Source organism: Aquarana catesbeiana, linkage group LG05 (genome assembly GCF_042186555.1).
Source record: "Aquarana catesbeiana isolate 2022-GZ linkage group LG05, ASM4218655v1, whole genome shotgun sequence".
In the NCBI taxonomy this organism is placed as follows: Eukaryota; Metazoa; Chordata; class Amphibia; order Anura; family Ranidae; genus Aquarana; species Aquarana catesbeiana.
In genome coordinates this window covers 64,490,530-64,508,987 of record NC_133328.1, presented here as the reverse complement: position 1 = coordinate 64,508,987, position 18,458 = coordinate 64,490,530, and positions in this window count along the sequence as shown.

Below are 18,458 nucleotides of genomic sequence, written 5' to 3'. Positions count from 1 at the left end.
GATGTACATCCGCTGACACCCGATGTTGTCCGGCTCCACTCTCGTCTGATTCTGCGGACGGAAGAAAATCCTATTTTTCTATCTGTCTGCAGAGCGGATCGGATGAACACGGACCGACGGTCCGTGTTCCTCCGATCCCCCATAGGGGAGAGCGGAGATCTGACAGGGCAGTCCCTGCACAGTGTGCGGGTCCCGCCCTGTCATCTGCCTGCTCAGCTGGGGAAAGCGGAGCGATCCCCGCTGAGCAGCGGATAAACACGGGGCGGATCAACACGGATCCGTCCCGTGTGAAAGGGGCCTTAGAGGATTTTAAAAAAACACAGTGGCATGATTTATATGATTTATGTGAATGAATTATGGAAATGAAGGCTCCATTTACACTTGTACGACTCCAAAGGTGACTTGATGTAACTTTGACGCAGCTTTGGATAGATGCCGCTTGGATGTGACTTGTTGTCCCTCTGCAAAGTTGGACCTAAGGTTGCACCACTGTTGCATGTAAAATGTTCAGGTACGACTTTAATGCAACTTTTGATGGTTAACATTGAAGTCTATGGCCCTCAAGTTACATAAAAGTCGTACCAAAGTAGTGCATGAACTACTTTGAAGTCGCTAAGACTTTAATTCACATATTTGAATGTTTATTGTTTGAAAACATGGGGTACGAATTGTCATGCCACTTTGATGTCTGAAATCACATGACAAGTCGCACAAGTTTGCATGGGGTGTAACACTTCTCTGTTTAGTATCACATTAAGTGCTAGGCTCGGGTTGTGTATAAGAGAAAGGGTCATTTTTAGGGGTAGCTGTGCATAATTTGTTTTCATTTCTTTTTTCAGTACTGAAAGCTCGTCATCCAACAGACGGCTCTCAGTGCTAGAAACGAATGTCCTAATAAATTGGGTAGTATTAACCCTGATTGTGTCTGTAATTATAGGTATGTTTTATATAGTTTTTTAAAGCTTCAGTCTGCAACCCCACCAAAGAATGAAATTAATACCCCAACTGATCCCATCCATATTTAACCCATATATTCCGCTTACATTTGCAGGCTGTTATATTACTTTGCACATTATATAGCAGCTGAGTAATGGTCTAAGAATGCTGTTATGTGTAACAAATACTTCTCCCATCTAACATTAACAATGTATAAATCTAAAGGGTGATAAAACATGTTGGAGTGTTGATGTAGCAATTTCTCTTATTAAACTACATGAATCATAAACGTATATTGGTGGATTTTGCTTTTCCAGTTACACCATCATACAAATAACTCCTGATCAAAGTAATTTATTTTCGCCTATATGAAAGTCAGTGTACTTAAAGTGGAACTCCAGGAATGTCACCACCAACCCCTCCAAAGCCCCGAGGGTATTTTTCTAAAAACCTCTATACATATCCAGTGATGTCACTGCAGCTTCTTCTCCTTCTTCCGACAGCAGCAGGTGGTTTTCCAGGACTGAGCTATGCTCACTTATAGATGCATGAGTGCACTTAGAGTGCAATTCACACCAATGCGTTGATCTGTGTTTTGGGGCAGCCTAAAGGCTAAGTTCACCTTTGTTTGCTTTTCTTCTTTTTTCTAAATTCCAGCTCCCCTATGTTGACATGCATGTGCAGTGTTATGGTGTGAATAGGACACATTGAAAATGATTGTTTTTCAGATGTCCTTCCGTTGATCTGCGTTCTTAAAGGCTAAGTTCACTTTTTTTTAAATTCCAGCTCCCCTATGTACCTATATAGCATTAATGTACTTCTTTTGCAAAAATAAAACAGCTTTTCAATAATTCTACACAAGCTCACCACCTCACTTCTTCATAGCTGTTTAAAAACACACTGCTCGATTACTTCTGCCTTACTTCCTGGGAAGACTTTAGGTCATGACACAGGAAGGAGTTGACCAGCTGATCTCATTAGCATATACCCTGGTCAGCTGGTCAACTCTGACCGAGGGAGGACTGCGGTCAGGTCTGTCTGTCGCCCCCCCCCCACCGACAGAGCACCAGCTGCCACTGGCTGTAAGACTTATTGTATCTTCAGAGTTATCCCATGCAGACTCAGTAACATTATGTAAGCATTGTTCCTGGCAAAAATCAGGACCTACTTACAAAAGAAGACCTGTCATGTCATATAACTAGACCAAAAGACTCTCCAGTGCTCCAAATTGGAGAATGGGGGGTTGTCCAAATTGAACTTGGACTTTAACATTCCAGCTTCCACCAGAGGTATAGACTTCTGTAATAGAGAGACCATGTTACTGCTTGTCCCCTGATTAGATGGCATGTCACATGCTCTTCGGAGAACAGTAAAACATCCAGCACGCTTCTTTAAAAAATAACAGAGTACCTATAATACTTTCTCAATATGAATGACATTTCAAACCAGTAAAAAAAGAACTGTTTCCTAACATAGCTGTCCGGCCTGTACACCGCTAATGTGATGGATTGCAGAAAGCAGGCTTGCCCCTGTGAACCATCTTTAATAAAAGATGTAGCAATGATTAATGTGACAATTCTTTGAAAGGCCATTGTTACGCACATTATGAATTTTAGCCTGATATAGAAAAGGAAAGTAAAGGAAGGTTAATTCCTCCTGAGTTTGATTAGAGGAACATAAGGGCTGGCTTCGTTTTTCACTTTTGATGCTTTTTATCTGTTTTCAGCTATAAATCTTTTGCACAGATTAGCCAAACCTGGCCAGGTCTACTTGTTTTCTATCCAAAGTGTTTTATACACAGTGTGTAAATCAACCGCATTCACACACAATGAACGATTCTTCTGAATGATCATATAAAACACCCATTAGAAGAATCATGGGTGACTTATTGCTGGATACCAAAATAGTGTCAATTACGGGGGACATATATACTATAAAAACCTATGCTGATGCCCTGTTACCCTGTTCGACCAAATGCTATTAATATTTTTAAACAAGAGGTTATTTTGAACATTTTGGTGCCCTAGGCCATGCATATATTTGTTAAGCCTCCCTTTAACCACTTCAGCTCCGGAAGGTTTTACCCAATTCCAGACCAGGCCATTTTTTGCAATACAGCACTGCGTTGTTTTAACTGACAATTGCGCGGTCATGTCACGCTGTACCCAAATAAAATTGATGTCCTTTTTTTCCCACAAAAAGAGCTTTCTTATGGTGGTATTTGATCACCTTTGCACGTGTTATTTTTTGCGCTATAAACAAAAAAAGACTGACAATTTTAAATAAAAAACTATATTTTTTACTTTCTGCTATAAAACATTCCCAATAAAAAAATTTTAAAAATCTAATTTCTTTATAAATTTAGTCCAATATGTATTCTGCTACATGTTTATTGTAAAAAAAAATTCCAATACGCATATATTGATTGGTTTGCGCAACGTCTACATAATAGGAGATAGATTTAGGGACTTTTTTATTTTTTTTAAATAGTTTTTACTAGTAATGGCAGCAATCTGTGATTTTTAGCGGGACTGTGACATTGCAGCGACACCAATACAGTGATCAGTGCTATAAAAATGCAGATTACTGTATCAATGACACTGACAGGAAAGGGGTTAACACCAGGGGCGATCAAAGGGTTAAATGTTCCCTAGGGAGGTGCTTACTAACTGTTTGGGGCAGTGTCACATTGAAGGAAAAGAGAGATCCGTGATTCAGCTTAGCTGAATCAAAAGATCTCTCTTTCCCTTCCTGACAGATCCACCGTTTGCCTTGTTTACACAGGCAGACAACTGATCCGTCTCTCCTTTGAATGATCGGCGGGTTGCAGCGGCTATCGCGGCCCCCAGACTCGCTGATTGGCTCCCGCTGTGTCTCCTCTCGGGTAGATTTCCCCCCACCTCTGTTCAGATGACAACTGTAAAACGTTAGATTTCCTTTGACTTTATGTACTGGTGACAAAGGTCAATAGGATAACAAGTGATGGAAAATGTATAGTGGGGGGCAGCAATAAAAACCTGACAGAGAGTCTATCTCATCCCTAGTCTAAGTTCTGGGTAATTTTTTAGTTAGTTTCTGGGTGGATGTTTATTACTGCACGACACTAATGCCCTGTACACATGGTCGGACATTGATCGGACATTCCGACAACAAAATCCATGGATTTTTTCCGACGGATGTTGGCTCAAACTTGTCTTGCATACACACGGTCACACAAAGTTGTCGGAAAATCCGATCGTTCTGAACGCGGTGACGTAAAACACGTACGTCAGGACTATAAACGGGGCAGTAGCCAATAGCTTTTGATTTGATTTCAATTTATTCTGAGCATGCGTGGCACTTTGTGTGTCGGATTTGTGTACACACGATCGGAATTTAACCAATCAGATTTTGTTGTCGGAAAATTTTATAGCCTGCTCTCAAACTTTGTGTGTCGGAAATTCCTATGGAAAATGTGTGATGGAGCCTACACATGGTCGGAATTTCCGACAACAAGGTCCTATCACACATTTTCCATTGGAAAATCCTATTGTGTGTTTAAAATAACAAACATGTCATACTTACCTCCACTGTGCAGCTGGTTTTGCACAGAGTGGCCCCGAACATTTCTAGGGTCCCCCCGGCGGCCCTTGCGGCTCCTCCCCGCATTAGATAACCCCCTTGGAGAAGCGCTCTCCCGAGGGGGTTACCTTGCGAGTGCGCTCCCGAGTCCAGCATTCAGCGTCCATAGAGGCCGAATGCAGGACTCGGCCCCGCCCCCCGGCGCCATTGTCATTGGATTTTATTGACAGCAGCGGGAGCCAATGGCTGCGCTGCTATCAATCTATCCAATCAAGAGCCGGGAACCCCTGGAGAGGGGGATGGCCGGGACGCGCTGATGGAAATTCGGGGCTCAGGTAAGTAAAACGGGGGGGGGGCTAGGGGGCCGGCGACTGCAATCATTTTTTTCACCTTAATGCATAGAATGCATTAAGGTGAAAAACACAAGGCTTTACAACCCTTTTAAGACGGCCATAGACATTCGTCAGGAACTGCCCAAGATTCAAACTGTGTATGGGCAGGCTAAATGTACCCAGTTTGATTGATCAACCGGTGGTTGCAGGAAACAAATTTGCACCGTCTAAGGCCTGCTTATAGAACCAGTTTTACAAAACTAACAATTCTATAGCAGTTTCTGACTCTGTGGATTATAGCAAGTTAGTTTACATTCTTGTTAATTTAGGGACACAGGATTCAGAGACAATTGGTTTATACTACCGCCTACAGGAGGATTTTGACAACAAATAAACAGTGACCAGCCTGGCATAACCCCTCCCATTCCCAGCATGCCTCAGTTTTTTTCTAGTGTCTTAGAAGGATTTTCTAATGAGAACACTTTAACTGTTTTACTAGCCAGTTTATCTTTTTTTCAAAATAATTTTGTGCTTCGTTGTACACACTATTGGAGCTGATCTTTTTAGGAAATTGTCCAGATCGCTCTATTATCTATTCTTGACCCTGCTGGACTGAAGATTGCAGGGTCTGCCTGGAATTTGATCTTTGAGCACCAGGCTTTGCAAGTGACATTTTTCAGACCTGTTGTACTGTCTTAGTCACAAAGCACTTTCCAGGTCCAGAGCCAGTTTGTGGTGTGACCCAGTTGCTGAAGACTCACATACAAGTAGGCTTTTTGGGATGAGCATCATGAGCTAATATATTTATTAGAACCGTTAGGAACCATTATCGCTCCTGATTCCATGGGTCTCCATGGACGTGGGTTAATACGCTAAACAAGTGCTGTGTCACTAGCTGGAGTGTCGCATGCAAGCTCAAGCTGTGCTCTGCTTTTGCCTTTCAGTGCAGGGTAGCATCTTCCATCCATGTACCTATTTAAAGAGACATTGGGGTTTATTTACTAAAGGAGGATAGGCTGTGCACTCTGCAAGAGCAGTTGCTCCAGAGCTTAGTAAATGAGCAGAAGCTCTGATGACTTCCATCATCCAAACATGTGCAAGCAAAAATTCTGTTGTTTTTATCTTCCTTGCATGTTATTGGGTATTCTTTGCAAAGTGAAACTTTACCTCATTTACTAAGCTTTGGAGCAACTGCACTTGCAGAGTGCAACTGCACTTTGCAAAGTGCACAGTATAGTTGCCTTTAGTAAATCAACCCCATTCTGTTTCACCTCTTTTAGTTCTTGCTGCCCCATGCAGTGACCAGGTCACCTCCAGCCATATGAACCTCTACTGCTCATGAGTGCTGTAAGCTTTTACCTGGTGTCCCCAATTAAGTTATCTCTGTTAAGCGGTACAACATATCAGACCCCAAGCGCAAGAGAAGCATTCACCTTGTATTGGGTCTTCCCTGCTTGAGTTCATAAACTCCTTGGAGTCTACCTCAACTTACTGGGTGTGGGCCCTCTTTGACACTATCCAGGGAGAAGTTTCCGCAGTTATGCAAGAATTTATGACAGAAATTACAACCTTAATTGCTGACTCTGAATGCAGAGGCCGTAAGTGTACTTCAACCCTTTCCCCTTCAACTCACTTTTTGACATACCAGCAGCTATAGTTGCCTCTGACCCTTCTGCTGCAGAGATTCTATCTGAAGTAGAGTCTTACAAATCCTTGCTGAATGAATTTTTCCTTGAGGGTTTGTAGCACTTACCATAGCTTTTAGACTTAAAGATACCATAACAGTTCCTAATGATGTAGAGAGAGTATCACCCTAAAAATGTAAAAGCAACTTTTAGCTTCTACTAGCGCTGTTACTAGTCTAGGATCCCTGAGAGTCCCTACAATCTTTCTGGTACACACTTTACCCAAAGGTATTCCCAATGGAGACAGAAGGAGACAAACTCCTGATAAACTAATGGCAGCTCCTAAACATTCCCAAAGATCACTAGCCTCCCATTCTTTGGTTAGGATTTTTGTACTGGGTGTACCTAATGTAGCTCCTCCTGCAGTGGCAGTTTTTGTAAAATCCTTTTCTTGGAATTCCTTAAGGGACACAGGACCCATTCCTGTGTGTTTTGTAATCTTACTCCTTATACTGCTTGTTTACAAACTGAGCCATGCTGGGTGTGGGATGGGTGTACCAAGCCGGTCACTGTTTTATTGTTTGCCAGTGTCCAAATTCTTCTATAGGTGGCAGTATAAGCATGGGCGTCCACAGAACTTTTTTCATGGGAAGCATCATTTTAAGGTCACCCATGCTCCGCCCTTTTGACAATGTCATGAAGGGGAGGGGCTTAGTCATCATCCCATAAAGCGCAGGCATGTGCCCATCATATGCAGCCTCACTGTGCCGATCAAATGTGGCCTGTACAGTACGGAGGGTGTACAGTATGTGTATATAGAGGGGGTGGATAGTATTAGTATATACAGGAAGGAAGGTGGATGTATATAGCTGTATACAGGACAGATTATGTATATCTGTAGTCAGTGATGATGGAGGAAGGTCTCTATATATACACAGGAAGGAAGGTGGGTATATATAGTTACACAGGAAGGAAGGTGGGTATATATAGTTACCTGTATATAGAGACCTTCCTCCATCATCACTGACTGCAGATATACATCATCTGTCCTGTATACAGGACAGATATATACAGGACAGATGATGTTTATCTGCAGTCAGTGATGATGGAGGAATACAGGAAGGAAGATGGGTGTACATAGCTGTAGATAGGACAGATGATATGATCTTTCCTATATCTGGCACCCCCCTTCACTGATCATACACATATGCACTCAGCTGCCCCCCTCATCTTTATATATGTCAGGCCACCACACACAAATTTATAAGCACACACAGCTCTGCCTCCTCTGTACTCAAACAGCCTCCTCCCTTCACGTGTAATCACAGCCCCCACTTGTAAGGTCATGGTGGTCTTCCTTCTCCTGGGTCCTGTTTCCACATGTCCCTTGGAAAAAACATTACAGGCAGCAAAGCAAACACGAGGGGCGCACATATAGGAAGCAGCCAGAGATGGCAGTAAAGAGCTCTGTAATCTCAGTGACACTGATCTGCCACAGCTGTGGAGCCGACTTGCACAAACCCAGAGAGCCAGCACAGCTACAGATGCGGCCAAGGCAGACCCTTGCCGATTCCAGGGGGGTCACTCGCCCCCCCCCCTTCCCCTACCTGCGGATGCCCATGAGTATAACCCAATTGTCTCTGAATCCTGTGTCCTACAATGAATTCAAAAAATATTTTTTAGGAAGTAAAAGAATCCCACTTTCGCTGCTATTGTTTAATTTTTAACTGCACATTTTACTGATTTGTAGGTATTGTTTGATGAGTTATAAAAAAAATGCTGCTATAAATTTCCAGAGACTGACTGTTGTAAGATATGAAGGATAGTCAGATCTCTCTATGTGGTTGTTATCAGAGATGAATTATGGGGAGCCTCCTCTGCTGTCAGGAGGGGACCGGGGAGTAGCTGGGTGTATTTCTGTTTTATAATGATGAATTAGGGTGGAACTCTGTCTGTCTGGCTGGTGTAATGACAGAGGTCAGTTAAAGTGTATCTAAACCCAAAATGTAATATATTGCAGCTTGCCAGTTCTTAGATGTATTCAATGCATTTTTTTCTTTTTCTTTTTTTTTCCCTTTATTTTCATCCGGTGATCTTGCCAATAAAATGCTACCTGTCCTAGAGCAACATTGCTCAGTGACTGTATTCTTATCTTCTCCATACAATAGGGGAGATGGCTAGGATCAATGTACCAGATATGGTAGAGGCAGAGAGCACAGGAAGTTATTAGCCCACAAGATCAACAGGTGCTATGTTGCTTACTGAGCAGCTATTAAAAGAAAATAAAACATTAAAAGTTATATTTAACAGACCAAAAGAAAGTAAATAAAGAGAAGTTCACTGCTAGAGTCTACATTATGCTTTAAGAGGAAAATTCTGGCTGATATCAAATGAAATTTATTGAGAAATAAGGATGCCCCTGTGGATTACTAGCTCATAAGGTGCTTGTAAACTTTAGTTGCCAATCTCCCAATCTGAACAACAATCTAAAATCTATAAATCAGCGGAGAAGAGTGAAATGATTTTTGTAAATGTCACAGTGAAATTTCCAATTTCTGATTCCTTGGCATATCTGAAACTCTTTATTTCACTCATTGGGGTTTATTTACTATAGCACGAAATTGCAAATGCGCGAATCAATGGTCGCAAAGTGACCTAAACCACGTAAATTAGCGCAAAAATGAATTCACTATCGCGCTCGGGAAAAAATTGTCACAAAATCTAATTCACTAAAGGTCACGAACAACAGAGACCATCTAAATCAGTAGTCGTGATTGAAACACAGGAATTGCACATAGAAATAATGTTTAGAGCATGATATGATCACCTAAATGGTACTTAACCGCTTCAGACCAGGAAGATTTTACCCCCTTCCTGACCAGAGCATTTTTTGCGATTCGGCACTGCGTTGCTTTAACTGACAATTGCACGGTCGTGCAACGTTGCTCCCAAACAAAATTGACGTCTTTTATTCCCCCAAAAATAGAGCTTTCTTTTGGTGGTATTTGATCACCTCTGCAATTTTTATTTTTTCACTATAAACAAAATAAGAGCGACATTTTTGAAAAAAACTCATTTTTTTTTACATTTTACTATAATAAATATCCCCCAAAAATATATAAAAAAAACATTTTTTTTCCTCAGTTTAGGCCGATCCGTATTCTTCTACATATTTTTGGTAAAAAAAAATAGCTATAAGCGTTTATTGATTAGTTTGCGCAAAAGTTATAGCGTTTACAAAATAGGGGATAGTTTTATGGCATTTTTATTAATAATTTTTTTTTTACTAGTAATGGAGGCGATCAGCGATTTTTATCGTGACTGCGACAGTATGGCGGACACATCGGACATTTTTGACACATTTTTGGGACCATTGTCATTTATACAGAAATCAATGCTATACAAATGCACTGATTCCTGTGTAAATGACACTGGCAGTGAAGGGGTTAACCACTAGGGGGCGGGGAGGGGTTAAGTCAGTACTGGGGAGTGATTCTAACTGTAGGGGGATGGGCCAGCTGTGACACGTCACGGATCTCTGCTCCCGATGACAGGGAGCAGAGATCAGTGACACTGTCACTAGGCAGAACGGGGAGATGCTGTTTACATCAGCATTTTCCCGTTCGTCCTCTCCGTGAGGCGATCGCGGGTATCCCCGCAGCGATCGAGTCCGCGGGACCCGCGACCTGACTCACGGAGCTCCCGGCCGGCGCGCACGTGTTAGCATGGCGGCAAATTTAAAGGGACGTACCTATACGTCCATTTGCCCAGCCGTGCCATTCTGTCGACGTACATCGGCGTGCGCTGCTCGGGAAGTGGTTAAATATGGGGTATATTGTTTAAAGATAATCTGCTTTTAAACTGCTGAAAAAATTGATCTATAAACTGAAATATCATTGAAAGTCTGAGAAGAGATAAATTCCCTATCTTTCTACAACTACGTATCAGCACAAGTGCGCATGCTCAGAAATGCAAAATAGTCACAATTTAATGCCCATTCATTTTTTACCGAGCTCTATAGTAAATTTACAAATTTGCGTGCGGCTAAAATGTGCTTGCAAACGTGGACATGTGCGTTATATAGCCAAATGCAAGTTTCAACCATTGCTTATAACTGTACAATTGTTATTTCCACAAAAAAGTTATTTAAATTTTGAGATGATTGTTTATTTCTCTAAAATAAATTGTCCTTGCTGGGTTTTTATGTTGCTTCTTCATATATTTTTTTTAAAGAATGCTAGTAATGTGTAATGTTTTCGTGTTTTAGTAAAATATATTTTTCTCTGTCTCTCACTTGTTGCTCTCCATCTCCCAAAAAATCGAATCCAAAACTCCCACAAACCATAAACAATACCATTGCTGATGAAAATTTTAATTGTTTTAGAAGATTAGGACATTTTGAGCAGACTTTTCTGTTGAGGATACCTAAAGTTCCTATAAACAACTCCATCATTGACTCTTATCTTAAAACCATCAAGGTATTTAGGGTTTTGTTTTATTTTACTCAATTTACTGTTAATGTGAGGCAAAGGGCTTTTGCCATCTGCAATATTGACCATGCCATATATCTCATACTTTTTAAGAAGCTCTTTTGATACACTAGCCAGACTAAACGATATTGTGAACTGGTGGCTGACTTGTATCCCGGTGTATTTTCTTTGGGGGTTTCTTTGCCCAGTAAGTATGACATTATTATGGCTATGGTTGGAAGCTAGCATGTTGTGTATTTTTTAGAGGCTTATTTTCCTCTTGTCCCTTTTAGAATGGGGCTGTTTGGTCTATTGGCTGATTGATCTAGGGATGATACTGCTGATCTAACTGCTTCTGGATAGCACCTGGCATGCTACACATATGAGGGCTCTCTATGATTTGTGAGTGGCACTCCTAGTACATTGATTTCCATATTATATGGGGATTATATTATTTAAATGTTATGCTGCATTTTTCATCCGATTGGAATATGATGTTTCCCTCCTCTCCATTTTTTCTATACAAGAACCTTATTTACAGTCAAGACAATAAGGTCCTGAGGAAGCATAAAGCGAAACGTCAACCTCTTTGACTCAGTAGTAACAGGGATCCAATATGATATATACTATGTGGTTGTATCAACGAGAGCTTCAATTTCCTTGTTTTTATCCTGTACTAATATTTTTTAGAATTAATTTTTTTGTAACGTATGTGTAATAAAGGGATTTAGTTATATTATGTAGTGTTGTTCCTTTTCTGGTACCGGTAAAGTGTGCTCAAAATATCCTAATCTTCTAAAACAATCTATATATGTATGTGGTACCCCCTTAGCCATTTATCTTTTACCACTTCAATACCGGGCATTTTCGGCCATTCCTGCCCAGGACAATTTTCAGCTTTCAGCACTGTCACATTTTGAATGACAATTGCACGGTCATGCAACACTGTACCCAAACTACATTTTTATCATTTTCTTCCCCCAAATAGAGCTTTCTTTTGGTGGTATTTGATCACCTCTAGGGTTTTTTTTTTTTTTTGCTAAACAAAGTAAAAAAGACCAATATTTAAAAAAAAAAAAGTTTTTCTTAGTTTTTGTCATAAAATTTTGTTTTCCCCTTCACTGACGGGCACTGATGAGGTGGCACTGATGGGCACTGATAAGGCGGCACTATTGGGCACTAATAAGTTGGCACTGATAAAGTGGCATTGATGGGCACTGATGAGAAGGCACTGATATGTAGAATTAAAGGGCACTGATAGGCGGCACTGATATTCAGCACTGATGGGCACCAATAGGCGGCACTGATAGGTGACACTGATGGGCACAGACAGGCGGCACTGATGGGCACTGACGGGCGGCACTGATGGGCACTGACAATTGACTGTGATGGACACTGACAGGCAGCTGTGATGAGCACTGACGGGTGGCACTGATTGGCACTGATAGGTGGTACTGATTGGCACTGACAGGTGGCACTTATGGGCAGCACTGATGATGAGGTACTGAGAGATTACTAACAGGTGTTACTGCTGGGCACTGATTGGCACTGTGGTGGGCACTGATTGGCACTGTGGTGGGCTCTGATTGGCACTGTGGTGGGCACTGGCACACTTTATTGTTGGGACACTGCTGGGCACTGATTTACAGGTGATTTGCACAACTGAGGGGGCTGTGCTGATAATCAATTTGCTGATTATCAGCACAGCCCCCCCCCTCCGATCGGCTCTCCCTGTCAGCGCGAACCGAGAAATGCCGTTTACTGGCACTTCCTGGTTCACGCGATGATCAGCTGTGATTGGTCACAGCTGATCACGTGGTAAGAAGCCTCTGACAGAGGCTTCTTATCGCGATCGCTGCGCTGCATGCCCCCATGGGCACGCGCCGGCATGTTGTCCTGCTGGACGTCATATGACGCCCAGTCAGGCTAACAGAACCACTTCCCAGTCGTCATTCTGCATAAGGTGGGTATTAAGTGGTTAAATAGATGCAAATTTTAAATGAGTCAAAATTTTAGTATTTCCAAATGATCATAATTTGACACCAAAAAATGTGATATGTATACCAACATCAGAAATGAAAATGTCATTCCCAAAATTCAGAGGGTAACATCACTATTCTACACTCACACACCAATAATCACCAAATATCACAGAATACATCAAGAAGCATAACTCCTGACGAATGTCATTCTACCACCTATAGGTATATGTCCAAAGAAATGCAGAATTTGTGTATTTATGTGTAGGAGGGTTCCACCACCATTGCAAATCGTGCCATATGTTTTCTATGGGCAAAGACATTATTCAACCTTAAGAATGCCCCACGAGCACCAATTGCAGCCTCTTAGCAGGCAAATAGCCCAAAAATTACAGATGGTTCTTTAGCAGCATGCTGACAGTAATCAGCCATACCCAGCCTTCAAAACAGATGGCATATGCTAGAAACAGGTTGTTCAATGATTCCCCTGGCCTTCCACAGTACATCTGCATTGATTAACTTATTGCACCCCTGGGACTTAGGACTGTAATCAGCACCAGCACTAATTGCAGCCTCTTACAAAGCAAAAAGCAACAAAATTATAGATGGTTCAATAGCAACATGCTGACAGTAATCAGCCATACTCAGCCTTCAAAACAGATGGCATATCGCAGAAACAGGTTGTTCAATGGTTCTCTGGCCTTCCACAGGACATCTGCATTGATTAACTTATTGCACCCCTGGGACTTAAGACTGTTTGACACAACAGAGATGCAGCCTTCATCCATGTGGCAGCACAGTGGCTAACTGGCTAGCACTTCTGCTTAGCAGCACTGGGGTAGATGGTTCAAATGCCAAATATGCTGCTACCTGGCTAGAGGTTTGTATGTTCTTCCTCTGCTGTGGTTTTAAAGGTTTTTTTTCCACCAGTGATTACATTTTTGATAGGTTTCACATAACAGAAACCCAAGAAATGACATTATAAATCAAGCGCGTTTGGGTTTGCACCAAATTTATAACTGTGTGTTTTGGGGCAGATATGGATGTATAAGTCTGGTGTGATCCTGCACACATATTTTAATGTTGTATGCTGATGATGAATGACAAATGCGCTTTGTCAACAATTTGTGTGAAGCAGCCCTCACAAAGTTGTAATTTCCTGTTTTGTACCCTCCACATGCCCAACAACGTATAAGTTTAATTTGTAGATTTTTGGTATCATTGATCATGGCCAGAGTGTTGGACATTTGTTATTTTTAGGTTTACCCTGCACAGATATATATGATGATGCATTCTTTAATTTGTAAAGAGTGTGTATTCCTGATAAACAGGTGTGAGCACTTGAGGCATACATGAAGAGACGGAATCAATTAGACTGGTGGATGTGTCCTTTACTGGGTGGGTCTAGCTGTGCTAGTAATCCTAGCTAGGTTATATAAAGGCCTGCAGTTGTGGCGGTTGTTTGGCCTGAAAGGAGGCCAGAATCTTTGTTTGCAGTGCTTATGTTGGTTTACAAATAGATATGTTTTTTTATTTTTTTTGGGGGGGGGAGGTGTGCATAATGCCTGACCCACACCCCACTAATGCTGTGGTTTGACGATTGCTTTATGTGTTTGCTGGTATAGTTTTGCATTAGGCCCTCAAAAGTGTGTCTTTGTGGGCATGTTTTCCAAATTGTTTCTTTGTCCAGTCTGACCATGTGTTCATTGTTTGTGAGCAGACCTGTATCTTGTTCTAGTTACTTCTAAATCTCATGTGCTAGATTTCCAACTGCTAATCTTAATCTAGTTTATGTAATGGTTTAGATGAAAAGGAAGCTGTGTGTCAATTTTGTTTTGTGCTCTGTCTTTTTGGACTTTGTATTAATTTTGTCTGTTTTTGCCTGTGATAATCCTGCAATTTAACTTTTTAGGGGTTTGGGGCGAGGAGTTCTGATCACCAAAAAGGTTTGTCATGGTTGTTATTAGCTTGATTTGTATCCCTGTTTTTCTAATGTGAGTTTTAATGTGTCTAATTTTTTGTGTCCTACCCTTGTAGATTGTAAGCTCTTTTGAGCAGGGCCCTTCTAACTATATTGTCAAATGCTGGAGCATCATTTATATGCCTTTTTTTTTTGCCCAAGTACATTAATGTAACAAATGTTTATACTAATGTTGAAATAAAAAGTTGATTACTTTTTGCTTTATATTTGACTTTTGCAGACTATAAATACATATTTTATAAGTGCAAACTATTCTATTCTATTCTATTTTCGCAATAGTTGTCCTATAATAGAGGCTTTCTCTGATCCGACTTGTGTTCACAGTTGGTCTGTCATTACCTCAATTGTTCCTGTCAGCACTTCACGCCTGGTCCTGTTGATGGCAAGGATCACACTTCAGTACTGCCAGGGTGATCCATCATCCACCAGTGTGAGATCCGTGCTGCAGGCAGGACTTGACTTACACTCAGGCAAACTTTAGTTTATAGCATCTGCTCTCTGAATGTCCCTACTTTTTTCTCCCCTCTCTCTGCATTATACTTGCTGCTAATGTAAAACACAACTCCAGGGCCATCTTTAAGGCAGGGCAAAAGGGGCAGCTGCCCTGAGCCCTGTCATTGTTGTGGGGCCCAAAGCAGCTGTCTCATACTTGCCAACTAACCCAGTTTAAATTCCCTCGTCCCTTGAGGATTTAGTCCAGTGCTGTGTCCTGATATCTCAGTGCGAAGTGTTGCTACTAATGCTGCCCAGCTCCGCCCTATCGTTGTGTACAGATGACTAACCTGCAGACCTTATGTTTACATGTAAATAACCGGCATTGTTATGCAAATAGCGGCTGCATTAATATGTGAATAGTCGCGGACTGGCAGCATTCATATGTAAATAGAGGAGGCATTCATATGTATATCATGCCAACTTGAGGGGAGATAAAGGGGTGTGCTAGAAAGTCCTGCCTGCGACTATGGTCATTCAGCCTAACATCAGCCTGTTCTGCAAAGGTAAGCAAGTTGGTAGGGGGGAGGGTAGTGTGGGGTGTGCAGAGGTAGGCAGAGAAGGAATTAAATTTTGGGGTGCACAGGTGAGGAATGAGGGGATGTGTAGAGGTAAGGAAGGTGGGTGCAAAGATGAGCAGAGGAGGCAGGTAGAGTTAAAGGGGTGGAGGGTTGGAGTGGAGAGGACAGGTGAGGTTTGGGGCGCAAAGGTGTACTGACAGGGTGGATAAAGATATAGGTTGCGTGTAGGGCAGCCCAATTATTTCAATGGGCTGCTCTATGCGCTAAAAATGCGGAAGAAAGTCCCTAACGCTTTTTCAAAATCACACGGTTGCACAGCACATGTCAGCAGATGCATGAGGGTCTCATTAACAATTAATGGCACTGCTGTGTATCTGCTAAAGGGCAGCATGTTTCTGTGGTTTCAGGAAAGCGATTTTGCATGCGTTCCCAACACACACAAATGTGAACGCAGGCTAAATGCCCCAGTTACATTGGTGGTCAGTGTAAATCTTCTCATTACATTGGGGCTTGGTGTAGAATCCTTTCATTCACACTAGTGGTCAGTGTGAAGGTCCCCCTTACATTAGTGGTCAGTGCAAATCCCTTCTTAAATTGGTGGTTACTGTGAATGCTCCTATTACATTAGTGGTCAGTGTAAATCCCCTTTACATTGGTGGCCAGTGTTGAAATGCTTTATATTGGTAGTCGGTAAAGTCAGAGTTTTCTGTCTATTGATGGGTCCCCTCACCACCCCAGTCCATGGTGTGCAGGCAGGTGGAGAGCGAAATTGCATTGGGGGGGGGGCAAGAAAATGTTTGCCCAGGGTCCAATCAATATTAAAGACGGCCCTGCACACCTCTGTAATTGAAATGCCACTAAGCAGTTTATAGTGTGATCCAACCTATATACCAGGGGGCGGCCCATCCGTTGGGGCACACAGGGGGTGCCCCCTCTATCCACGCCACCCCCTATATGAGTAATGGATGGAGGTGTTTATTTGAAGCACCTGATTAGAGCCATAGGTGGACTTGTGGCGCAGAGCATTGCACTCGGACCCAGGTGTGTTAGAAAAGCAAATGAATATTCACTTTTTCTAACACTAAATTGCCTCTCCGCCAATCAGGAAGCGCAGTTCAGATACCTGTTTTCCGATTGGCTGAAAGGTCAGACGATCCTATTGGATGCCTAGGAGGAGGGGGATGTACGGCGGAAGCCACCGTGATCCACACCACAGGAGAAGGAAATAAGCTGCCGGGCCCGCCCGCCAGCCTCCTAGATGGGGTAAGTGCGGGGCTTTGATGTCTCGGCTGTCCTCCCGGGGGGGGTTGCCGCCGCCGACCGACTGGGAGGGGGCTGTTTGCCACCCCCCCAAAAGAAAAAAACACCATCCGCCACTGTTATATACAGTACAACATACTGTATATACAAGTATAATATAACATGGTACAAAAGGAAAACATTTTTTTATCTTATTGCATTCCCTGCATTAAGGCAAAAATGTTCCAATATTTGTATCGTCCCCTCACCCCCTAAATATTTAGTCCTCACTCGATTCAGCACTGTGCCCATTGGCAGCGACTTTCTCCTCTGTCCCCTCTCTCACAGGACAGAGAGACAGCTGCGGGAGCAATTGGTTCTTGCTGCTGTCAATAAAATCCTGTGAGAAGAGTGCAGGGGCGAGGCCAAGCTGCGCTGTGTGTGCCTATAGACACACACAGTATAACTCAGGAGTATGCCTGCGCTTATGCCACCACAGGAAGCGGATTCCTATTGTGGGACATGAAGAAGAGGAGGAACCTAGGGCACCGGCCTCAAAAGAGAAGAATCTGGGCTGGTAAGTATAAACCTGTTTATTATTTTAACCATTTCAGCCCCGGAAGGTTTTACCCCCTTAATGAACAGAGCATTTTTTGCGATACGGCACTACATCGCTTTATCTGACAATTGCACGGTCGTGCAACGTTGTACCCAAACAAAATTGACGTCCTTTTTTTCCCACAAATAGAGCTTTCTTTTGGTGGTATTTTTATCACCTCTGCGGTTTTTATTTTTTGCTCTATAAACAAAAATAGAGCGACAATTTTGAAAAAGAAAACTTTTTTTTAACTTCTTCTATAATACACATCCAAAAAAATGTATTCAGCCAATCAGTTTAGGCCGATATGTATTCTTCTACATATTTTTGGTAAAAAAATAGCAATAGGCGTATATTGATTGATTTGCGCAAACGTTATTGCGTCTACAAACTACGGGATGAATTTAGGGACTTTTCTTGTTTTTATTGTCTTTACTGCTAATGGCGGCGATCTGCAATTTATTAGCGGGACTGCGACATTGCGGAGGACAAATCTGACCCCAAATTACACTTTTTGCGGACCAGTGACATTATTACATTGATCACTGCACTGATCAATGTAAAAATTTCACTGGCAAGGAAGGGGTTAACACTAGGGGGCGATCAAGGGGTTAATTGTGTTCCTTCAGCATGTTCTAACTGTAGGGGGGATGGGCTTACTGAAACATGACAGAGATCACTGCTCCTGATCACTGAGAGCAGTAGATCCCTGTCATGTCACTAGG